This window comes from Pinus tabuliformis, chromosome 6 (genome assembly GCF_031772625.1).
Source record: "Pinus tabuliformis cultivar Carrire ecotype Pingquan chromosome 6, CPIR1, whole genome shotgun sequence".
Lineage (NCBI taxonomy): Eukaryota > Viridiplantae > Streptophyta > Pinopsida > Pinales > Pinaceae > Pinus > Pinus tabuliformis.
The window spans coordinates 1,177,509,156-1,177,535,048 of NC_142292.1; the positions used below are offsets into that span (position 1 = coordinate 1,177,509,156).

Here is a 25,893-nt window from a genome sequence, read left to right on the forward strand (position 1 = left end):
TTTGGTAGAGTTGTAGAAGCTCATAGTCAGAAGGAATAGGTCTTCACGAAGGCAGATCTAAGCTATAAAAACCTTAGGAAACCATCACACAGGACTATGGAAGTAGAAACCTAGTTCTAGCATCCCTTAATACTGCTTTGGGTGAGACTGCAGCATGTGCTACGCAGGTTGTTGCCGAAAGGGCCAACATTTATGGTTTTTTTGGTTGATGTGAATAACTCTAAACCTAGGTGAGACACCCTTAAACCAATAAATGGTCATGTTGGTGAAGCTGAACATTTTGCGTGTGATTATCAAAACCCAACACATCCATCTTGTAATTATTCCAGACAATTCGATCATGCAATAGAAGATTTCCCGATCCTTATAGAAAAGATGCGAGAAAAGAAGACATAGACCCAACAACCTATGTAGAATATCCAGATGATGAGGGAAGAACCTCGCGAAGAAGATCATAGTGTTAATATAGTAACGCGCAGTGGTATGGCCACAGGTGAAGATAAGGGAAAGCAACCAGAGACTGAAGGATGGGTGCACAAGGCCGCTGAAAAGGAAGTCAGGTTTGACCTCAACTGGGCTAAAAAAAAAATATGGAGGCTAAAAAGAACTTTGCTGAAGCTTCTACATCCAGAAGTCAAGAGAAATCAGCTGGGAACAGTGAAGTGCAAGATGTGGATCCTTCGCTGTTAGCTACTTTCCTAAAGACCTGTATGAATTTTTTGCACGATAAGAAGGCAGTAGAAGGGCTCCAAGAGCTAATAGACAACTGTGTGGGTAAGATTAAACTTCCTTCAGAACAACGCACTGCAAGGAGGCTAGGTAAGCATAATAAGCAGACAGGGCATGAGATGAGGCTGACTGCATAGATAGGAGAGTATGAAATGAACCAAGTAATCTTGGATCTAGGGTCTGATGCAAATGTACTACATAAATAGACCTGAGCAAGGATGTGGAGACCTGCATTGCAATGGTCTCCTATACAACTACGCATGGCCAATCAGCAGAAGATTATTCCTATGGGGCACCTGTATGGGGTAACAGTTGATATTGAAGGAGCAAGTGCTCTGGCGGATTTTGAAGTAATAGAAATAGTAGATGAAATAAATATGTATCCTGCGCTACTAGGAATTGGTTGGGCCTTTGACATGGATGTGGTGATTAACCTGAAGAAGTGAAATATGACCTTTGAGAGGAAGGCACTCAAGGTTATTGTGCCACTGGACCCTGCTGAAGGAGCGCACTATACTGAGCCTGTTCACGACTTTGTGGAGGATGATGATGATCTAGACCAAATATACAAGATCACGACACGAGACGAAGATTGGATCAATTCGACGGCCGATGGACGAATTACATGGGATAGGGATAGTTCCTGTACCTTAGACTCGAATGAAGAACTTGAGCACTGGCAGAATCGGTTGCATGAAGTATCTACGTTGTGTTGCAATATGATGACCAAATCACTATGATGCGTATCTATGGAGGTAAGAAAGCTTCCGCACTATGATGGTTTGAATGATGTTAATCTCTTTTTGGATGAATTTGAAAGGGAGGTTCCTGAGGAACATTGATTCCAGGCCCTTGAACTGGTAATGCGTGCTACACCTGCCCGATTGTTATAGACATTTTTGTGCCTTACAGCATTGAGCATGAAATGTCCATAATCTAAGGGATCCAAAGTCCCTAAACATGTTGTTCCTACCCCTAGAGGAACAAGGCTAACAAACCACAGCAATTCACCTAAGTTCTCCACCAGAAACTGCTCAAAAACAAGTCAATTCAGGATCATTTCAGTGGCTACACTAGCTGTTTGCGCTGAATGTCAAAGCCAACACTGGCTACCTACGTTGAATGTCAAAGGGAACACTGGCTACCTGTGCTGAACGAGAATGGACAAGTGGCAAGCTCATTTCTCAAGGTGTCAAAACCCAGGAAGCTTCCAAAATGACACTTGCCTCAGGGAATTCGACTGGTGATGAGTAAGAGGTTCCAAATCTCCAAGTGGAAGCAAGAACCTCCAAGTGGACTCAAGAACTGACAGAGGGAGAGGACACTAGTCAGATCTCAAGCTGACTCATCCTCTCTCCAAACATCTATATATGGATCTCTCCTCCATGAGATCTGGGGGGCTGGAATTTTGTTATTGCAAAGAATTGCTGTTGGTTTGAGATTGGAATCATTGGGTGCTTAATGCTTTGAAGGGGGTGAAGATAGGAATTCTATTTGCTGGGAAGGAGATGCTGGATTGGAGCCCTCTGGGTTGTATCTCTTCCTGAACCTTGTTATTCATCAATAGATCTATCTTGGTTTCTCCTATATGCTGATGTATTTTTGATGTATGAATGCATTAGTATGTTTAGTTTATTTCTAATCCTAAACTAGTTATGAATGTGAATATCTATCTTTGTGTAGTGTTCTTATCTTGTCGCAAGTAGCCGTTCTCTTGTCGCAAGTAGCTGTTCTCTTGTGATCTTGCAGGAACCCGTTGAAGCTGGACAAGCAAGGAGGCAAGTAGCTGTTCTCTTGTGATCTTGCATGGAGCTGTTGAAGCTGGGCAAGTGAGAAGGAAAGTAGCTGTGAACTCCCAAAGAGAAGAGAGACCGGATCGAGGGACAAACGGAAGACACCGCTAAGTCTATTGATCTCTCTTGTTTCACATTTCATAAAGGAAGAAACCAGAATAGCTGTCTCTGTTTGTTGCTAAGGCACTTTCACACCTTAGGTGGATAGGATCGTCCTGCATAGGCATTTTTTCCCCACAACAAATGGCAACTCCGCTGGGGAGATTTGTTTAGTCATTTTATTTGTGTTTCTATCATTGTTTGTTTCATAGACTCGACAACAACAATCAAACTGCATCTGCTATTCCCAAATGCAAAGTAGACAGTTGCTACTTTGATCCAATTACTGGACTTGTCTATGATCTGAACAATGGACTCACAAATGATTTGATGATCCTTTGTGATAGATCTTAGTACCCCCCTCAAAGCATCCCTTTGATTGTACCTTGCTTGTTGCTTTTATTTGGCCTAAAACAGTTGATTAAATAGCAATCTGTGACCCAGAACCTGTGGGAAACGACAGTTTCTCCTTCAGCGCAGACCCAGTGAAGGGATTCTGCATTTCAACGCAGGTCCCGTGAAGGCTACCTGCGCTGAATGTCAAAACCCCTGTGTTGAGGTTGCGCTGAACCAGTTTGGCCTTGTGCAGCTGGGGTTCTCTGCTCTGTTTTGCCTTGTTTTGATCTCTGATTTTTGCAGCCTGTAACCAGCATAGGTACCAGTCTGATAACTCCTTTTCTTTGCTTAGATTCCGCCTCCTTTTCTACAAAAAGACTGTGAGTGTTTTTATGTGTTTTTGCGTCATTTACAGTTTTCCTTTGCATGAGTGAAATAGTCAACCTGTAGCCCTTGATTCAGATCTATTGATTGTGATCTTAGAAGAGAGTTCATTGGCTGTTTGCAGATTGATTATACATTTGCTTTTGCTTATTGGTTTGAGTTTGTCTCTTTTAAGTGTCAAAACAAGTCTTCATTTCGAAAATCGTTAAGTGTTGTAATCTCTTCTACCCTCTCTGATTTCAAAAAAGTAAACTTGTTTGCATTTGTCATATTAAAAGCAAATTCAAAGTTGTACAAAAAGCTTTCTTTGTAGGCATCAATACTAAGAAAGCAGAAAACAAACACCTGCATTGTGCATTTGCATCTTGATAGTTTGCATGTTGGATTTAGGAAAAGTGCATTAGAGTGTGCTGATTGCTCTTTGAGAAAAGATGGTGTCTTTCTTTTCCCTTAGTAGCTAGGATTTTCAAAGTTGAAAAGATATAAAGCTTGCTTATCATCTTTAGACTGCATTTAGGAATTGTATCATACATCTCGTGGTGAACCTTGAAAGGCAAACTTATTAAAAGATCAACCTAAAATAAATTTAATGAACTTAACAACGCTTTGCAACATAACGCACAACATAGAGGTCTAGGCTAGAGACGTGTTCCGGCGTCGTTAAGCCTGGTGACTGTCGATCTCGTGGATGGTGGGTGATTCCTCTTGAGGGACGATAGCGCCAGTACGGATTGTGCTCCCACGTACCGTCGCGTATATATTGGGAGACCCCTATAGGCATAAAACCTTTATCCTTAGGAAGTCGTGTCGGCCGCCCTACTGATCGCAATGCACTGAACACAGCATTCAGGAAGATCGACCGCCCGTACCCTAAAAAGTATTCTGCAGTTTTGCAAAAAGTTTGGCACACCCTCTGCCTAGAACTCCAGAGCAGTTCCTTTTGGCCTTTTTTAGACTCTATAACGGAAAAAGTCCATCCAAGCATTTGTCACTTCGGGCTCGTTAAAACATCGAAGGAGACTAGAGTCATCTTTAGCTTTTTCTCGACTCTTTAAAACTAAAAAATCAAGTTGTGTCTAAGCGTCGTTAAAAATTTATTTTAAACAGAACAATCACCCTTATTCCTGCATTGATCTTTAGGTTGAAAAAATGGAGCACACCAACCAAGGAATTCCCCTTGGTGGAAATCCTAGTCCCTTCTCCTCTTGGGGAGATGTTGGTGCACCCCATATGGCCACATTGTCGCTTCCAGGACTGACAATTGGCCTGCCAGTCTGGCTCTTTTCAACCAATGTCGTTCAGAACACCACCATTCCTGAACAGTCGAGTCAACAGTTAGACCAGACCAGAGTTGCCAACCAGCCTTCTACCTCATCTAACTCTTCCTCTCCTCCTTCCTCTTCACTTGACGGAACTGGTAAAACAAAAAACCAAGTTCCTAAGGAGAAGAAGGAAAAGAAGAAGAAAGAGAAGAAGAAGAAGGATCCAAAAGCGACTGGGGGCAAACAAGTGTCGTCTGACAAAAATCCACACAAAACACTGACCAGGCCTAAATCGCCATGTGTCATATGCAAGGGAGACCATTTCCACAGAGATTGTCCCTGCATCCCTCGGATACTAAGGGACTGGTCTCCCCGTTTGCACAATTCGGTAGCGTCGACCTCTGATAGCCATGTTGACAGCTCACTGTCGACTAGTGAAAGTGAAGTCCCAGGACAGAGAGGGAAAGCTAGATTTCCATGCAAACTGTGTGAAGGCGACCATGCCATCCACCGTTGTCCCTTCTTAGATGAGGCTAAAAGAGTTCTGGAAGATCGCCCGATTCTACGAGCGCAACTTCCTCCTGGATATCAAAAACTCCTGCCAAGTCCTTCATGAGTTGAGAACCCGGCTGGCCCTCCCAGGTGGTCAGCCGAAGCACCTATCATTGAAGATGAACCGTCTGGATCCATGCCTAACGAAAGTCAAACGGTTGAGACGGCAGTTGACCCGGTTTTGCCTTCAGAGGCTCTATCTTCGAATGATACCATCACAGAGGAGAACAAAGACAACACCGTCCAAATTCTCTTCATCAACACAGACTCTGACGAACAAGGGGGCAATTTGCCCATTCCTTTGTCGCAGGAAGGAACTTCGTCAGAGTCATACCCGACCGTCTATTCGGTCCCACCACCAAGCAACCTGGTTGTGTCCTTTGACTGGAACCGACTAGGCAGACCCCGGTTGCCAGCAAGCATACCATTCAAAATTATCGTTCAAGTATACAGGATGGTAATGGCTGGCACTATCATTGATGAGGGGGCATCTGTGAGTATCCTTTCCTCTATTGCTTGGAAAGCGCTTGGTTCGCCAGCGCTTTTTCCTGAAATGAGAAATCTATCAGGCTTTGACAAAGGAACCAGTCGACCTTTAGGGATCCTCCCCAATGTGCCCATAACATTGAAAGGGAAGACCGTTCAAATGAACGTGATGGTTGTTCAAGGACCCTTGGATTATAACCTACTCCTTGTACGAGACTATATATATTGCATGGGAGCTATAGTCTCCTCACTCTTTAGAATAATTTGTTTTCCACATGAAGGAAGAATGGTCAAGCTCGTAGACCAACTTTCGTTTCCCAGATCACACATCGCAAATAGTCATGTACCATCCCTAAATGGTCTATTCACACAAGAAGTGTCTCAACCCACGGTCCGTCCTCCTGATGAGTGCGAGTAATCCGAGAGGATATGACTGGAACCCAGGGGGCATGCGTCCTGATCTGCTTTGGCAGGGAAACTTTGGGTATAGAGTAGGTTTCCGCGGGAGAATATGACTAGTATGTACCTCGTCCGTAGAGGAAGAGGGGTTATTCTAGAATAAGATTCTTTTGTCAAAGTTATGTGAGTTGGCGGGCATCGCCGCTCACCTTTGTCTCTTTCGGTAGACATTGCTGAGGAAGTGTTTTGTTTGAAAGATTAACGAGACAACCTTTGGGTAACCTGAAAGAGGTAAGTCTCTCTCTTTAAAACAATTGTTTTGAAGGAAAAGAAGTAGAGGTAACCTTGAAATCGTACTTTATACCTGGGGGCATGCAAACCTTTTGGAGTGCAAGCAAAGAGCGGTTATTTATCTATTTTTTGGGTTAGCCGTTTCCTAACTTGCATAAAGAAAGGATGCGGGGCATAGCTTTGTGAGATGAAGCTCCATAAAAAATAGAATCTCAATGAGACACTCTTATCATATGACTGGGTATTCGAGCAGTTTTAGCACAAAGTTCATGCTCGTTAAAAAATAAACGCAAGATCCGAGCAGTTTTAGCACATAGTTCATGCTCGTTAAAAAATAAACATAAGACCAAGCAAATGTTTCCACCCGCGTTTAAACTCGTTAAAAAATGAACTATCCCAGTAAATAACCACTGTGAATGTAATATCATCAGCCATTAAAGCCTTGGTCGTGTTTGCACCGTCACCTCCACTTTTCCATTGGCCGATCGTTCACCTCCATATGATTGTTTACCAATTTTGAGGAACAGCTGCGAAGAGTGATTTCACCTAGCCATCCTTGTGACACTGCCGTGATTGGAAAATTTCAACCTGTACCTGGAATCAGCTGCTAACCTTGTTTATCACTCGTTCCTCAAAAGACAAGTCTTCTTTAAGCTCTTTTCAGCTGACTCGTAAAATATGAAAAGATTGCCGAGTCCTTGGCCTTCCAACTCATTAAAGGGACAGGAAGAGCTATCCCTCCTCTAGATTTTAATCTTTTTGGACCTGAGGGATTATTGCACAAAAAGATCGAGCGCTTGTTTTATTCGGCTCGTTAAAACTATCGAAAACTCATCCCTTCTGTATTGTTTTATACTTTTTCGGACTTAAGGGATTAGATGATGAAAAAGGACTTTTGGAGTTAACTTTATGTACCTTTTCAGACTCTCTAAAAATGAAAAGGACCGAGTTATCCTTGTCGTTAGACTCATTAAAATCATTAAATAGCGACAAACTTGTCTTTAGATGAGAACGAGTTTCACTATCACTAGGCTCGTTAAAACATAGCGATGGGCTTGCCCGAAGGGCAGGTTATAGAACAAGCATATGTTATCCTCCTCAAGCTTGACAAAAATAAAGAGGTACTGGTCAGCAATGACAGGGGAAAAATTGGGAGAAACTAAAGAAAGCTTTGATGGTAGAAAGTCGCTCTTGAACATGACACTTTTCCTCCGTACCACAATCGGGTTGGGTTGTTTCATTCACCAGTCACATCCATGGTCTCGCCATACCATCCATATTTGGGGTAATGCTACCGATCCATCGTATCAGTGTCGCCATATGTTCAAGAGAATTCGTTCAGAAAAGTCAACCGTGTCCCATCCACTGCCATACATTATCCTTCATCCTTTCATGACCGCCACCCTGAATCATATGTCACAGATCGTTTTCACCTCCATTAAAATCATTAGCTCCGTTCCGTGTCACTGATGCGGGATTCATTAAGGCCCTCCTTTGACGGATCGCTTCTTGTCGACATCAGCTCATTATCCAAGAAGTTGATCTAGGAACAACCCCTTCAGTACTTTGAAGCTTGCATGCCTCAATGGCAAGTTTCTCACTTCCGACGACAGGTATACATCAATGACCTTCGACCGAAAAATTTTGCGTGGTGTTCGACGCCAAGTCCTTTATTCACACCACGTGAATTGTACTGCAGTACCTTGAGGGTCATTATCATTATCGGTGATTCCTCTCGCGCTTGTTAACGGTTTACATCATTGACCGGTAATCAAGCGATGTCTTTCCATGTTCGACTTCAGAACATTTCTCACATGGATCGACTTGTACTTAGAGTGAAGATCGAACGAGTTTGAAGACCCCGGACCTAGTTTCATCCATCCGGGCTGCGATATATATTCAGGAAAGATAAAGACATTCACATGTACATCATTGCAGCAGATAATCATCCTACTCAAAGGATGATAATTTCATCAAAATTATCAGTCTACCATCAGACGATTGTCTGTTCTATGTACAGAAAAATGAATTTATAAAACTGAGCATGGGAATGCCCGCCTCAGCTAGATCATGAAAGCAGTATGAAAAATAATGTATTGTATTGTATCTTATTAAAGGTCTCCTCTCAGCATTGGATGAACTTCGGATCCCCCTGATAAAGCATTTCACCCGATAAACAACCTCATACTTTAGGGGGCAACTGTTATAGAAATTTTTGTGCCTTACAGCATTGAGCATGAAATATCCATAATCTAAGGGATCCAAAGTCCCTAAACATGTTGTTCCTACCCCTAGAGGAACAAGGCTAACAAACCACAACAATTCACAGAAGTTCTCCACCAGAAACTGCTCAAAAACAAGTCAATTCAGGATCATTTCAGTGGCTACACTAGCTGTTTGCGCTGAATGTCAAAGCCAACACTGGCTACTTGCGTTGAATGTCAAAGGTAACATTGGCTACCTGCGCTGAACGAGAATGGACAAGTGGAAAGATCATTTCTCAAGGTGTCAAAACCCAGGAAGCTTCCAAAATGACACTTCCCTCAGCGAATTCGACTGGTGATGAGTAAGAGGTTCCAAATCTCCAAGTGGAAGCAAGAACCTCCAAGTGGACTCAAGAACTGACAGAGGGAGAGGACACTAGTCAGATCTCAAGCTGACTCATCCTCTCTCCAAACATCTATATATGGATCTCTCCTCCATGAGATCTGTGGGGCTAGAATTTTGTTATTGCAAAGAATTGTTGTTGGTTTGAGATTGGAATCATTGGGTGCTTAATGCTTTGAAGGGGGTGAAGATAGGAATTCCATTTGCTGGGAAGGAGATGCTGGATTGGAGCCCTCTGGGTTGTATCTCTTCCTGAACCTTGTTATTCATCAATAAAGCTATCTTGGTTTCTCCTATATGCTGATGTATTTTTGATGTATGAATGCATTAGTATGTTTAGTTTATTTCTAATCCTAAACTAGTTATGAATGTGAATATCTGTCTTTTTGTAGTGTTCTTCTCTTGTCGCAAGTAGCTGTTCTCTTGTCGCAAGTAGCTGTTCTCTTGTGATCTTGCAGGAACCCGTTGAAGCTGGACAAGCAAGGAGGCAAGTAGCTGTTCTCTTGTGATCTTGCATGGACCTGTTGAAGCTGGGCGAGTGAGAAGGCAAGTAGCTGTGAACTCCCAAAGAGAAGAGAGACCGGATCGAGGGACAAACAGAAGACACCGATAAGTCTATTGATCTCTCTTCTTTCACATTTCATAAAGGAAGAAACCAGAATAGCTGTCTCTGTTTGTTGCTAAGGCACTTTCACACCTTAGGTGGATATGATCGTCCTGCATAGGCATTTTTCCCCACAACACCGATGGTGGGGTACGCACAAGCAAAGTTTTGCTGACTGGAAGGAATACAAATAGATGATGAAGTTAAGGTTTGGATATTCTAATACCCAGATGACTGAGAAGTATAGTGGGAAGGATGATCCGTACAAACACTAGGAACAGTGGACTAAATCTTGGGGAGAGGAACCACAACCCGAATGGGTGCATATATTTTGTCACACCTTAGATACTATTCCAATGAATTGGTACCTGGAAACGGAGCTACACCACAGAACAACTGAATGGGATATCTTGAGGGAGAGATTCTGATTAACTTTTATCTTTGAGGATGGCTTTGAATGCATCGATGAAGCACTACAAGAAATTAAGGCCATCATCTTTTAAATGCCTGAAGAACCGGTGGAATGGGTACAACCCTACTAGAGTACATAGCTACGCCACACACTGGAATGCTATAGTATGACTGCTAATGAAGAGGAGGATGATTTAAGAAAAATCAACATTCCAGAAACTGAAGGACAATGCAATATTGAAGGACCTCAGACAAAGAACCTTGATGTAACAGAGCAACTAAAAAATCGATGCAAAGCCTAAGTTCGCGAAGATATGAGACTATTGGGATGAAGATACAGTTGATAAGGTGGCCGAACAGTTGCGTGAATACCAAGATCTATTCCCAACGAAGTTCTCATATCTGAAGGGTATTGTAGGAGACTTGGGCGTTATGAAATTTTCTTTGAAACCTGATGTGAAACCTATAAAGAAAATACCTTATCGGATCAATCCAAAGTATAAATAAAAGGTGTGCAGGGAACTGGACAAAATGCTAGACACTGGAATTATTGAGGCAATAGAAGAATCTGATTGGGTAAGCCCAATGGTTGTCTAGGAAAATAAATAGCAAGGCGAAATTAGGATAAGCGTAGATCTGGGGAACATGAACGATGCAAGTGTGCATGATCCATTTCCAACACCATTTACAGATGAAGTGTTAGATAATGTTGGAGGATAGGAGGCTTATTCATTCACTGATGGGTTCTAAGGATATCATCAAATAAAGATTGCGTCGGAGGATCACAGCAAGGCAACCTTCACAATGGAGTGGGGTTTCTTTCAGTATACAATAATGCCATTCAGACTGAAGAATGTGCTTATAATCTTCTCCAAGGTAGTAATTGCGATGTTTAAGGAGTTTATTCCTAAACTATTGTAGGTGTATTTTGATGACTGGACTGTGTTCGGATTGGTGAAGTTCCATGTTTCAAGTCTACGCCTCATGCTGGATACATGTCACAGATACTAGATCACGCTGAACTTGAAGAAATGTATATTTTGCGTGCGTTTTGGAATTCTCCTAGGCCATGTTGTATGCAAGTAGGGATTGATGGTGGACCCTGCAAAGATAATGGTAATTATGAATTTAGAAGCTCCCAAGAATGTTAAGCAGCCACACGCAATGTTGGGCCACACATGCTACTATAGGAAGTTTATCAAGCCTTATGCCCAGATAACTGCACCAATGGAGAAACTATTAAAGAAGGATGTGACTCTTTGTTGGGATGAGCAATGTCAAAAGAGTCTGGATGTATTAAAGGACAAGATGGTGACCGCGCCCATCTTAGTATTTCTAGATTGGAAGAAATAGTTCCATGTGCATGTGGATGCCTCATGTATTGCACTGGGTGCGGTATTAACCTAGCTCCACGAAGGTCATATTTATCATCCAATAGCATTTGCAAGTAGGAAATTGTCAAAACCCGAAAATAACTATTCCACTACAAAGCGTGAAGGGCTGGCGATGGTCTACGCACTGCAAAAGTTTCGACATTATTATTGGGTGCACATTTCAAAATGTACACAAATCACTCCACTCTCAAGTACCTGGTCAACAAGCCTGTGTTGGGGGGGGGCGATTTGTAGGTGGTTGTTGCTATTCCAAGAATATGATTTTGGAGTGATTGTTAAGCCTAGAAGGTTGAATGCGGGACCAGATCATCTATCCAGGATTGAGACAGGTGAAAAATAAACTAAGTTGGAAGAGGGATTTTTGGATGTGAAGCTCTTCATTGTGCACATTGCGGATGATCATTTTGCAGACATAATTGAGTTTCTAACTACTGGGATGGTTCCGGAAGTGTATTCTACTCAACAGAAGAAGGATTTGGTGGTCCACATTTTTGACTTTTCTATTATAGCAGGACACTTGTATAATATGGGAACAAATGAAATATTGTGCCGATATGTTCCAGAGTTTGGGCACGCTATTATCCTCACCGAAGCCCATGGAGGAGTGGCGAGATGACACTATGCAAGTAGAGCGACCGCGCAGAAGATTTTGCATGCAAGGTTATGGTTGCGGATAATGCATAAATACTCTAAGGAATTTTGTAAAGCATGCGATGCTTGCCAAAGGATGAGAAATCCTTCGCGAAGAGATGAACTTCCCTTAAACCCTCAGGTTTTGTTACAAGTATTTGAAAAATGGGTAATTGACTTTCTAGGTCCGATACAACCACTAGGAAGGAAGACAGGCATGCAGTACATCATTACTGGGATGGAGTACTTAACTAGATGGGAAGAAGCGCAACCAATGAAGGATTCTACTGCTGCTACAACTACGAAGTTCTTGTTTGAATATGTATTAACACGGTTTGGGTGCCCTAGGGTATTGATGAGTGAGAGGGGTACACATTTCCTGAATGAAACAATCAGTGCGATGCTCAAAGAATTCCATGTGTACTATCAAAAGATTACACCCTATAATCCCCAAGCTAATGGTACAGTGGAAGCACTCGATAAGATTCTAGATCATGCGTTGACAAAGGTTTGTAATGCAAAGAGGAACAATTGGGATGTGCACATTACAGTAGCCCTATGGGCATATAGGACGACGTGCAAGAATTTGATAGACCAAACTCCATTTAGGTTGGTCTATGGGATTGAGGTGGTGATGCCCGTGGAATATATTTTTCCAAGCTTGTGCATTGTGGCTTTGACAGAGATGACAGATCGCGAGACCTTGGAGGAACAGATCACGTAGTTGATGGAGTTGGAAGAATACGAATTCCTTGCATGATTTCACCAGCAAGTGCAAAAGGAATGCAAAAAGGCCTCACATGATACTAATATCAATTTGTGCACTTTCAAGGTGAACGATTTGGTTTTGCTCTATGATAGTAAGTTCACAAAGTTTCTGGGCGAATTCCAAATACACTAGTTAGGCCCGTATGTTGTTAAGGAAATCATGGATGGTGGTGCAGTTCTGCTCGAAAATATGAATGGAAAATTGTTCCCTGGAAGGGTGAATGGAACTTAGTTGAAGTTGTATACAGGGGATCCTACCCTTGCACAATGACAATATGGTAGTAGGAAAATGTTAGTGCTCCAGGACGTTGCAAGAGAGAGCAGGACTATAAACCACATTGCCCGAAGAAGAGGAGAACATAGTAAGGAGGTTGCGCGGAGGATGCAAGAGGTATGACAAAAGAGGCTGTGACAAAAGAAGCTATGATGGACGAGTTGCGCTATGGGGATTAATGCCGCACATCTAGGTCCAAAACTAGCCATTGAAGTCACTGTTCATGATTGGATAGAAAAAACCTCGTTAGCAGCAGCGTGTTGGGGACATTTATGGTGAAAATATTTGGATATCTATTGTCAAAGATGCATTTGTGATTAGAAAATGGAGGGAGCAATTGGATTTGAATTCAAACTCACCTATAAATCTAGCATGTTGGTCTACTGAAGAACACTTTGCTTTCTGAAAGTTGCGTATGAGCCCTCTTATTTTCTCTCTATGAATTAACAGACTTGGGAGGATTTCGTTGCAAGCCCGACATTCACGAAACTACCTGAGTATAGCTAGAAGATTACCCTTGAGCAGATGGATGAGCTTGTAAGTTCTGAAGTCGTTGTCTCTCAAGTAGAGGCCTCTGAGGTTGCATCAATGGAAGCTACGCCATTTGTGCGTATGATGCCAAGATCACCTAGGTCGAAGAAATCAGCTACTAAGGAGAAGAAGAAGAAACCATAACCTGTACTGGTGAGGCAGACACCAAGTAAGAACCCTACAGAGGTTCGATAGAAAAAGAGAAAGGACAATGAAAAGCAGCTGGAGGAACCCGTGGATTTGGATGCAGAAGAACTCCGTGATGGAGTTGAGGAATTGGATGCTGATGAGGGTGAGACTATCACTAGGCTCCCGACGTATATACCTCCATGAAAAGGGAAAGCAAAGGTAACCAAGGACCCGAATTCAGGAAAGTTCACGATCTCTACGTCGCTACTGTTGGAAGAAGTGGTATTTGAAGTCATGCTCTTAGCACGTATCCTTGTGTTAAAATTAGAGGATTGGGATCTCACCGACCACGAGAAATTTCCACATTTGGCCACCAATAAGTACGTGACCAAGATTTACTATGAAGGGACTGGGGCACAAGGTTGGAACTGATGAAATGGATAAAAGGCGTCGAGCAGGTCAGATTGCTACATATGTTGTGTGTGCCATACTTTCACAGATCAATTATCAATATTTTCTATATGCGCAAATTGCTCGCGTTGGTGCATGATGGGTGTTTTTTGTAAGCAAGCCCATCCCCATAACAAACATGTTGATCCATAGAATTACGAAGTTTCCCTAGAAAGGGGTAGATCCAGCTAAGGAATTTGGAGGCAAAAGCAAGGAGAAGAAACTTGCAAATAAAATTAAAACTTAATATGGATTGGTCAAGAAGTTACGCGGATACTCTATCCGCTCTATTATAGACCTAGTGGTGCAGTTTTCCACTTAGATTTTGGCTGGGAAGGTCATGAGAAAATATCACGCAAACAAGCTTCTGACGCCAGTGATCTCATTGGTTGTACAGTGTGCAAAGTGGGTGCAGTACATCTGGGCACAGTACCTCTGCAAGGAATTTTTAGCAAATTTCCATGAAGCGCGGGAGGAAAGAAAGGTATTTCACTATGCTTGGCTCTTTCTATTAATTGTCCTTGTTGCATGGTGACTTTCGGAGGATAGTCAGTTCCCTCCTAAGGATGAAGATTTACTGGAGGCAACGAAGTTCTCTTTGCTATGGGTGATGAAGGATCTAGAGAAGATCACGGAGTCAAAAGTGTTCTGGATTTTGATCGAGATGGACCTCTACACAGTAATCAATTAGAGGCCAAGGTTCTCCGCAACTTTGTTTGAATACTTGCAGGCCTTTGCAGAATTCAAGGCCAATTTTCATAATGTATCCATCTGCACTAGAAAAGACCTTAAGAAGATATGGCACAAGTTTCCATATCTCATTACAAAGGCCGATGTACAGGAGATTGTGGGGACTTGGCCAGGGAGTGGCGACAACCCACAAATCTTGGCATAGGTACCAGCAAAGGCAGAGAAAGCTCTTCCGCATTGATGACAACTACACAGAAACGGAAAGAAGCAGCACAAGAAACAACGCGGGAGTTGGCCAATTAGAAAAAGAAAGAAAGTCGTTGTTAAAGAAGCTGCTACTAAGATAGTTGTTGATAAAGAGTGCGTTGCAAAAGACGCCATAGTAGAAGTCAAAGCATCAGGTTCCCATTATTCTGAAGAGCAGGAATACTCTGGGTCAGAAGGATGTGGGGGTGAGGAGTAGAGCACTCCCTTCAGGCTATCAAAGTGACAAAAGGAAACAACTTTTGGACCTAGGAAGAAGAAAAAATCATACAAATAGGCACATGTAGATCCAATGGTCCTCACTGAGGGGGATTTGGATGAGATCGGGGACAAGGTTTGAGATACAAAAATGGAACTGTGGCAATAGTTTGAGTAGCAATACACGCAGATATTGGGGAGCATCCAGAAGGATCTTCGCGAGTTGCACATTCAAGCAGACAAAGTTCAGGTGAGCGTGGGACAAGCAAGAGAGGTTCAAGTGAGCCTGCAGCAAGCAAGCACGAGCATAATGGAACTAGAGCATACTTTGGACCTCAGAGTCATTCCCTTGCCAAGAAGGAACATTATGCATAGAATCAGAGGAATATAATGCTCATCTTGGAAAGGTCAAGGGAGTGGGTATGAATTTAGCCACGCTGCCCCTTCAGACCCTCCACGCACTTCATTAGGGGGTCTCAAATGAGCTTCAGATCAGAGAGAAGCATGCACTATTGGTGATTAGTGAAGTTAAAATGAACAATGAGCAAATATTCACCGAAAAGGTTCAGGCTCTTAAGGAAAAAGAAGAGCTAGTAGCGCAAAGCTAAAGCATAGAATCAACAATTACACAAGCATGTAATTCAATGCCAGAGCTACACATTCTATAGGATACGATAGCTTCAGCAAAGGTTCGGAAATTGGTCGCTGCAGTGCGATAGTCTAAGGAGGAGGTAGGCGGAGTTACTTTTGATTTTCAAATGAAGATCTTGGAACTACAATTGAAACTGCAGCTGAATAATCCACCAGAGGCCAGGAAATAGTGTGACGTAGCCATCAGAGAATGCATGTCTACCTTGGATAATGCAGTAACAGTCTGCAATTTTTTCTTTGAAAATGCAATGGAGATATGGACCATTTTGTAGGAGGACTCAAACCTGTAGAGATTGGGTACAAAAATTAGAGAGGCACAGTAGGAAGTCAATGAGACTATGGCAACTGTGTGTACTTTGGTGCCAATCCAATGCTTCGTGCACTTACAAGAAATGAAGGTGTTGCAGGCATAAGTTGAGGAGCTGCAGTGAAAAGAACAATTTTTGAAGGATCAGATTCAACCATGGATAGAGGAAGAAAGCTAGACTACTATGTCTATCTAAGAGAAGCTGAAGACTTTCCAGCAGACACAGAGGACCATGTGCCTCATGATGGAGGGGCCAACTACAAATAATATGGTCGAAGAAGTGCAGCAGGTCGTCGTACAGAGCACAGCAGACCTTGAAGTCTTGAAGATGGAGTTCAATGAACTCCGCCAGAAAGTAGAGAAGCTAGCTAAGTGACTCGAGGGTGAGTCACCATATTTGTGTTGGGGGCCTACTGGGATGGGATCCCTAGGGTCAAATTTTCTTAGTAAAGTCAAGTTTTGTAATAGTTTTTGTGAAAGAATGTAAAGCCTCCACGAAATATGGAAGTGGAGTGCGAAGCTAAGGAAGATTGAAAGCGGCATTAGTCCCTTGTATGGGTAGGTGATAGGTCATTTTTGAGACTCACCCATGGTCTGTAGGCCATGGTATTGTAATGAAAGGGCTATATATAGTTTAGTCATAGCAAGTCTAAAAGATAAATTTTGATTGAGAATCATTGTAAGGGTAAGGTTACAGCTGAGTGTGCGAAGACATTGGTAAGTCCACAACTAAGTGCGCGGAGACCTTGGTATGTCTGTAGATGAGTGCGTGGGCCCCTGCAACTGGGTGCTCAGGGATAAGATGTCTGTATTTGAATGTTTACATCTTAACAAAGACTGTTTTGAGCCGAATCTGTGCATATGTGCCTTGTTTATTTAGTTTTGTTAAGTTTATAGATATATTCACTCTGTTATATGTTTTATGTGAATTAATGCTTCATTTCTGCATGAAACGGATAGATTTGTAATATTTATGCATAATAAGTATAGTTAATCACCTTCTCGAAGATCGGGAGGTTGTTAAATAAATCTATTGTAGTTAACTACCCGGGAATGATAGATTTGCATGAAGGCAGATTTAGGTCATAAAGGCTTCAGAATATACAGTTTATTGCATGAAAGTAGTGAATTTGTGTCTTTTATGCCTATTAAGTACAATCAAGTACCTTCATGAAGGTCTGAAGGTCATTTAAGTAGATTTGTTGTAGCTGATAGTCGAAAGGCATAGGTCCAAGCGAAGGCAGATTTGAGCTACAAGAACCTTAGGAACCCATCACACAGGCCTCTAGAACCAGAAACCTAGTTCTAGCATCCCCCAATACTGCTTCAAGTGAGACTGTAGCCTGTGTTGTGCAGGTTGTTGCCGAAAGGGCCAGCAGTTAGGGTTTTGTTGGTTGGCACGAATAACTCTGAACCTGGGCCAGGCCCCCTTAAGCCAACACTAGACATCTTCGGACTCTATTTGGTGACATTGACAAAATTTCATAACCTTAAGGAGATGTACAAGAAAAGATGATTCACCCTCACCATTTAACTTGAGCTTAGATAGGTCATGAAGAACCTTCGTAGGGATGGTACAATTAATCTCTTTAAAAAAACATCCTAGGATTATGATTTTGGAAAGATCCATTTGAAAATAAGAGATTCAATTGAGACTCTACGGGCACAACTGTCATTTGGCCCTCCTTCTAGCACCATTTTCTTGACGGTGATGGAAATCTGTCAACCAAGGCGATCTCCCCGATATGAAGTCCCAACTAAACCTCACACCATTTGGTGTAGGAGTCCCATCCGGTATAAAGTCTCGGTTTCCATATACTTAGAGATCTTCCTTGACTCTAGTTGTTAGCACATCTGAGAGTTATGCTGGTATCTTCAAAAATCAAGGTAAGTGTTCATGGTGAGTGCGTAATGTAACTATGTAAAGGTTCTCTTACTACAAAAGGGGGGAGAAAGTGAGCCTCTAAGTGAGAGGTAATAATACCACCCAAGAAGAGACATACACGAACCAGGAAGGTCTATCTAGCATCCAGTGGAATATTCCACAGTGGACGCAGTAGTTGTTAAAACCAAAGTACAAGGGAAAACCTGTGCACCATCCAATGTAGTAGTCCACAACATATGTGACGGTCGTTATAATAAGTAAGCAAGGAAGGTTTTTCTAGTATCCTGTGAAGTAGTCCACAAGGATGAGATGACAATGATAACCAATATTGCACATTCCCAACAAGGTAAGTGCTAAAACAACCAAAATATTTCAACTATCTTAGTACATGTGAAACAAACATGAATTACAAATGCCAAAAGAATAGTCTTACAAACATCTACAAAACATGCATGGAAACATATTGGCCTTAACATGCTTCTGTATTAAGCAAAAGTTCCAAGACACATATGTACATCATACATCACTAGTCCCAATAGTGGGACATTGGAGCCACTCCTCGCTCCTCAAATAATTGAATGAAAACTATCTATGCTTCGTGGGAGGAGCCAAGGTGAAAAGTCCTTTGCTCATATAATGAGGGGGTATATACAACCAAGAGTGATGCTTGACCCTTGTGACTCTTCAACTACCATGAATGTTCAACTGCCTATGACTTTTCCACTGACATGACACTTCATATTGATGTGTTTCCATTGGACTTCCACTTTACATTACATTTGATTTACAATAGACATGGCCCATAATAGTGATGTGGCCTTTGAAAACTCATGACACGACTTGACATGACACTACTAACATGACTAGCTTACTGAGGTGGTGATGTCAAGACGTTGTTGTTGATCAATGATAGATGTTTTCTTAGATTTTATTTCTCTTCTTCTCTGCATAGATTGATGATGCGGAGTCTTCAATGATCTTTTAGCCTTGGGAGGTGGTTGCATACTTGTGTTCCCTTTTCTTCTACTTGATAAAATTCTTTATCCATCCAGTTGTAAGTGAGTCTTCTAGCATGTTCACTCGTCCTTCTCCTTTTTCATCATCTCACCTTGATATAAGAGTGTACATGTCACTGGAATTCACTCATGATGAGATGATATCAAATCCAAAAAATCCCAAGTCTAATATGATGCATTGTTATCCATGGACTGATTCCGATATAGGTGACAGGATGGGAAGGAGGGCCTAGTAACTAAGCATTACACAACTCTAGGTGACAGGAAGGGAGAATGGTTATTGAGAATGTGCAGAGCGCAATTTAGGCTTGGTTGAGGAACACCTGAGCACATTCTTCACTACCAGGAAAAATTATACGGAAGCCACTAGGAGGCAGAATTGTGTAGTTGATATCATCAGTGGCAGGTGCAAGGTGAGACCCTAGAAGGTAGGTCTATACAGCTTTCTGAGCAAAGGCAATATTGGGCAGTATAGCGACCTAGGAGGACATGTCTGTGTAGTTTTGGAGATCAGTGAGTCCCGACTAAGGGAGGACACTGGGGGACAATTCTACGCAGTTTTGGGATGAAAATCAAGTTGGTTTATCTATGCATTTAAAGGTTCTAGTAGGCAAGGAAGAGGCTTGATGACTGATGTTTTCAAAATGTGCAGTGAAAGTAAGGCTTGAGGTAGCTTCTGTGCAATTCTGGGAAAGAAATTAGGCTACTCAACTTTGGTACTGCGCAATGCAATTGCCCTTGGGGAAAATCTTTGCGCACTACAAAGTTCTAGGTAGCAGAGCAGCATCACTGAGGGTTGAGACTACGCAATGTGTAGCTCAGTTGGAGTCCGATGAAAGAGGGTTTTCAATCGGAAGGATTTTCAGGAAAATAGCTAAGTGTGGGAGGTAAGTGAAATCTTGACATTGTGATCACACACTTAGCATACTTCGATGACACGACAACATAGACCATTGGAAAAACAAGACAAAGCTTTACCCTCTGTGAGACTATCTAGAACAAAAAGCGATGAGTGAGAAACTTGAGATAGGCCTTGGGACGATCATGATGATACTTGTACGAAAGTGCTTAAAAATTTATGTATGAGTGTAGCATGTGTTTACATGGATAGGACAACTTGTTTACACAAAGACCAACCTTCGAGGTCACCTGAAAGGTTCAAAAACATGAGATAACGACCAAACATGTCAAAAGACTACAATTGATCCAACAAGCAAAAGGGGGTAAGACACTTAGAGGAAACACATGGAATCATTGTCAGTGCTTGCAACCATGCATATAATTGAAGACATAATGATATGAAAATGATAAGAGGTCCTTCATGTTACGCTAAGAGGTGTATTTCAAAATATGTGCTTTTTTTTCCATACCTAACCTTCAAAGTGATTATGCATCAGATGGAGTCTTCATGCCAATATTTTATCATACCTTGGGTTCCTTGGTATGTTTCTCCTCAACTCCTTGAGATTCATCTATCATGTCATCCTTCTTCATGGCCACTAAGATAAACAATTGTGAAGTTTAAGCAAGAAGTGACTGCTATAGGATAAGGCCCTAGGAGGAAATCCCGGCACAGTTCCAATGGGCAGTGATGGTGGTGGGCTCCAGTATTGTAGCAATAATGCTACAACTCCTGGGGCTTCCTATCTCTAATTTTATCAACCCGGTAGTTCGTACAAACTTGGAAGCGACAGTGTTGTATGCACAAGTACTAGATCTTGTCGCAGCTGTCACTTGGTCAGCTGGCACAAGTCCGCTAGGGCTCAAGCCAACTTCTATATGCTCTCAGAAGAAGCTTTCTAAATGATGGACGAAGGCTATCTCAAGGGAAATTGATCTACTTTGCAAAAATGAACTGAAAGCCAACCAAAGCATGGAAACCCTAGTAAACCCTAATCTGACTAGTTTAACCTCTATGGTGCAATAGTGGAGTGCAAGTGTCTAGAAATGATGCCATTACTTCTAATGATGTGAAATGCATGAACTTAAACTACTTTGATTGAAAAGAACATGTTTTTGGATTTTTGCTTAAGTGGATGGAGTGATTATGATTTTGTTTCTTATTAGGGTTTGGTTGTGCAGAGGTGGTGCGAAGGGAGAGAAAGCTTGGGAAAGGTCAGGAGGGCTAGGAGAGGTTCCAAGGGATCTCTAACATCATCCCACAGAAGTTCCACACGTTCAGATGCTTAGCAACTGAGTTTGCAAGCTTCTATAGGATGTCTGCAGGGGATCCTACAAGAAGTCTCGGGATTTCTACAGGAAGGTCTGTGGTTGGAGTTTTGGGTGATGGAGGAGTGGAGGAAGTGTATGGGTGAATAGGTAGGATGGAAATGAGGCTTGTGATGGCTCAGGAACAGAGAACTAAAGTGGAGAAAGAGTGCATGCATGGATCTATAATTAAAATAACTATGTGGCAGCTTGCATGAAAGCATAGGACTGCATTTTTTGGTGCTTGGTACAGCCCACACCCCCAATCTCTAAACAGAGATGGCAGCGAGTGCACTATCAACCTTTTCTTGACTCTAATGAATTACAATCCTCCTCCTCTAATCTAAACAACTAAAAGCACGTAAACCCTAAGCTAATCCTACTTCAATCACACAAAACAAATCAAATCAGCAAACTGGAAATTCTAAATGCATGTCAAACCAAAGGAAATAAAGTGCTGCAAGGAAACAAGTAACGATACAAGGAAGAGGAGGTCTATTGCTCTCAGGTTGGGCCCTAACCTGAGAGCTATAGCTCCCTTAAAAACTCAGAATTGAATCCAAAGCTGCCTGCCTTTATTGAATAATCATGAGTCTAACATCATGCCAAAACTGGCTTACAAAAAGACTAATTGGCTAACCAAATTGACTAACTAGCTAATCCCAAAAATGACTAACTAAATGACTAACTCGAATGAGGTCTTAAGCCCTCTTATTTATACAATTTTAGGACCCAACAGTCCTCCTAAAATTTAGGGACTTGGCTGCCCAAGACTGGTAGTTAACAGCAGTCCAACTTGACTTGCTTGGCTGCCCTTGTGCTCATTGATTTGGTGGCCTTTGAACTCCAAGCTGATGGTGGAGAATTCGAGGTAAGGGCCCATAAATGAGGGGGACACCTTCCTACAAATCCTCTAGCTTGTTCTCCCACGAATTTGGCTGCCAAGTGCTCATTAAGACCTTCAATTTTGTCTCCAAGTTGACCAAAAAGGCTACACAAAGCACCCATTAGACTTGTTGGCATAATGACTAACCAAATTCACTCTATTAACATAAAAATAATCAAAAACATGCAATAAACCAATGAGAATGGTGGATTAAGTCAACTTAGGAGGTTGAATGAGCCCAAATAATTGTCCATTTTTGGGGCTCATCATCACCCCCCTACTGAAAGTGTTGCTCATCCTCTGAGCAACCAATCCCTCTCCTCATCTTTGATGGCCCTGGTGGTTTCTTTGGCTAACATCTAGACCGATTTCTCCTTTGGCTTCCCTCTTTTCAAACTTCCTGTAGAAACAGTTCGTTGGCTCCCTGTAGAAACAGTCTGCTAGCTTCCTGTAGAAACAGTCCTCTGTCTTCTTGTAGAAACAGACAGCACCACTGTATCCTGCTTGGCTGTGGGCGATCTTCCTCTTAGCTGTGGCAGCCTTCATCTTCTCCCCCTTTCTGCTCTTCTTTCTCACTGCCTGCTGCTTGTAACTCTGAGCTAGTGTGATTTGATGATTTGATTCCATTAATTAGGATCATAGCACAACATAAAATTGGAAGCAATATGCCTGGTTGACCTCCATGGCCAAGCTAGGAATGTTTCCAAAGCAGAAGATCAACAAAATGCTATATGAATCACCTGCCATAATGTGGCAGCTTTCATGGATGTCTAAAGAACCCATGGGAATATGGAGCTAGGGAAACATGCAACAGAATGCGTTTTTATTTGGACTTGTTGTATCCAGCAACTTATGTGCTGCTATAAAACATTTATGCTGCAGCTGGCAAGTAGACTTATGTAACAAAGGTAAGAAATATGAGGAATTACAATGGGTGAACAAGGAATCTGGATGGACTTGGATTGTGCTAAAGATCAAGAGGCGTGCATTTATCATAGCAGATATATAACACCGAGAACCCAAGATAATCTATGCAGCGTTGGGGAGGTTAACTGGACAAGTGAAGGTGGCCAGCTATAATCATGAGTCCTCACACAAATTTTCTTCTGCATGATGTGGACGAACAAAATAACCATCATGCCATATCAATTGGAAGCTAATTATTGCTACTGATTTGACCACATTTCAAATAGATTCATCACAAACCTTCATCTATGTGAGACTGGAGATTTGCTTATTTGTAAACAGAAAGGTACCTTGACCTTAAAGACCTAATTGCAGTGAGGATTTGATGAAGCCAAAACTTGTAACAATTTTGCTTTTGCTGTAGAGGATGACATCAATTGCACAAGTTAACAACCTCTCTACGAAATCAAGCCTTCACACCCATGTATAGGTTCACCATGCATTGCTGACTTCTAAGTTTTCTGCATGCATTGCTAACTTCTAAGTTTTCAGCTAGCATCTCTTGAAGCAGCATAGAGGCTATTTGCTGCGTCCTCATAGCCATTCCAATCTTCTTCTACCAGAATCCTAGGAATATATTGATCCACATGCAAGACTTCAAGAGCTTCATTTTCAATTTGAAATCAGTGGCTTACAGTCTTAGCTAAACGTGGCACACCATACCTCTGAACTCGTACAATGGGCATCTCCATGCCTTCTGGACTGGTTGGCCATCTTAGAAGAGCTTTGAAAGCACCTGATTGGTCTTATGACAGTGGTATTTGCAAGAGGAATTATACCCCATCTAGCATAAGGAGGGACAAGTTTTTCACCCTTGGCCATATGATAATTGTCCATCTTTCTTCAAGCTCCAAACTTGATGAAGAACCTTAGGCTTCTCCGCTCTGGAAGTCTCTGCTGCACTTTCCTGTAGAAGACCCCACCCGTTTCCTGTAGAACGTACTTCGGCCTTTGAGTGAGCCCGATGCACTAGAGAAATTCGAAAATAGGTAGGAAACTCAGCGGAGGTCGATAGATTAAGCCGATTGCAGAAGCAGAGGATGTATACTTTGAGTGAGCATGATGCAAGTGCAAGTTGACTAATAGCTGAGCGCTAAGATTTCTGCGTGATTTTTGGAGTGAGGTGGCACATACGTGTGCTGGCTTATGCAACTGTTGTCTCCACTGCAATGTAATTATGAACTGTAGTCCCCTTCTATTTGTTAATCAACTGATGCCCTGTTCACTGGAGTTCAACACCTCTACCATTGCCGGTATTTTTCAACTTCCACGTGAATCTCATCCACGCATGCTACGTGATTTTTCAGGAGTGCTAGAGAACTGGATGTCGGGTTAAAATTATTCCATTCGTGGCTTAATTCCACCATCCCATCAATTCATGCAGTTTTCAAATTAAATCTATGCAATAGAAGAATGAGATCAGTCACATACCTCGAAGTTGAATGGTTGCCGTGAGCTGTTGTGGGCTGTCATTGCTGCATGCATTTGATTTTATGGTTGCATGATGGCTTGGTTGTTGATTCATGGCTGGTTTCCTTGTGCAGGTGTCCTTTTGCTAGATGCATGCAACGAGAGTTCATTTCCACGTTCAGATCTGCACCCTCAAACTGCTGCCATTGAATTTTCACAGGACCAAAACTTGTTTTCGCCATTTCTCCCAAACGGTGAAGCGGATTGATCTGAAACTTGGTGAGCATGTTCCTATCATCATTATGCATCTTCCATAGCAAAATCGTGATCAATGGATGCACGGATTTCGAGAAAAATGCAAAATGGTGGAAGATTTCAGAGCTCGATTTCTCGAAAATCGTGCGTCGGAATCGGCTGAAACTGCTTGGGTAGGCTACTATCGCCCATGTACATCTCCCCATGAAACAGGTTTTAAAACGGATGCACAGATATGGAGAAAATGCAAAAATGGCTGATGGTGATGGAGGCTGATTTCTTGGAAACCGTGCACCGGAATTGCATGAAACTGCTCAGGCATGTTGTCATCAACCTTGTACAATTCCCCATAAAACGGTTTGTCAAATGGATGCATGGTTTTCAAGTTATGGCAAAAACAAATTATGCTCTATGTGTTTTTGCTTCAAGGCACTTTGCATTTTGGTTGCATGGGATGACAAAATGAATTTTGGTTGTGATGCAGGTATAGAGATGATGGAGGAGGAGTTGGAAGACTGCATGAGGACTTCTGAACCCTTGAGGAAGCTACCATGTTCGCCAAACCACTTTTTGAAATGCATGCCTAGTTTCCCACAATTTCTACAGGAAGTTCCTGTAGAAGCACAATGAGAAGCATAAGGAGGTGAAAAAATGATGGATGAAGGCAAGGGATGGACACACAAGTGCTTGTAGGCCTAATCAACAGATTCCCACCATCAGATTCACTTTTGAAATTGGATTTGGCTCGTCCAAAGGTTCTACAGGATGTTTCCTGTAGAAATACAAAGCTTCCTGTAGAAGGCAAGAAAATTCCTTTGACCTTGATTTGAGTGCTCCTCCTGTCATGAAACATCCTTCTTGCAACCTGCAATGTCACTGCTGCAACATGAAATTATTCAATGGAGATTAGCTTTATTTTTCTTTTTTTTTTTCTCTTTTTTTTTTGAAAAACAACTAGGGCGCCTCATGGAGGTTTTCACCCTAATTGCCTGCCCTGGGCGCCTCCAAGGGAGGTTTTCACCCAGAGA

General features: G+C 42.1%; 1 pseudogene; it reads left to right on the plus strand.

Moving 5' to 3' along the window:
* The first annotated feature begins 590 nt into the window (after nucleotides 1-590).
* LOC149262966 (uncharacterized) overlaps nucleotides 591-25,893 on the plus strand; it is a 63,100-nt pseudogene continuing 37,797 nt past the window's right edge.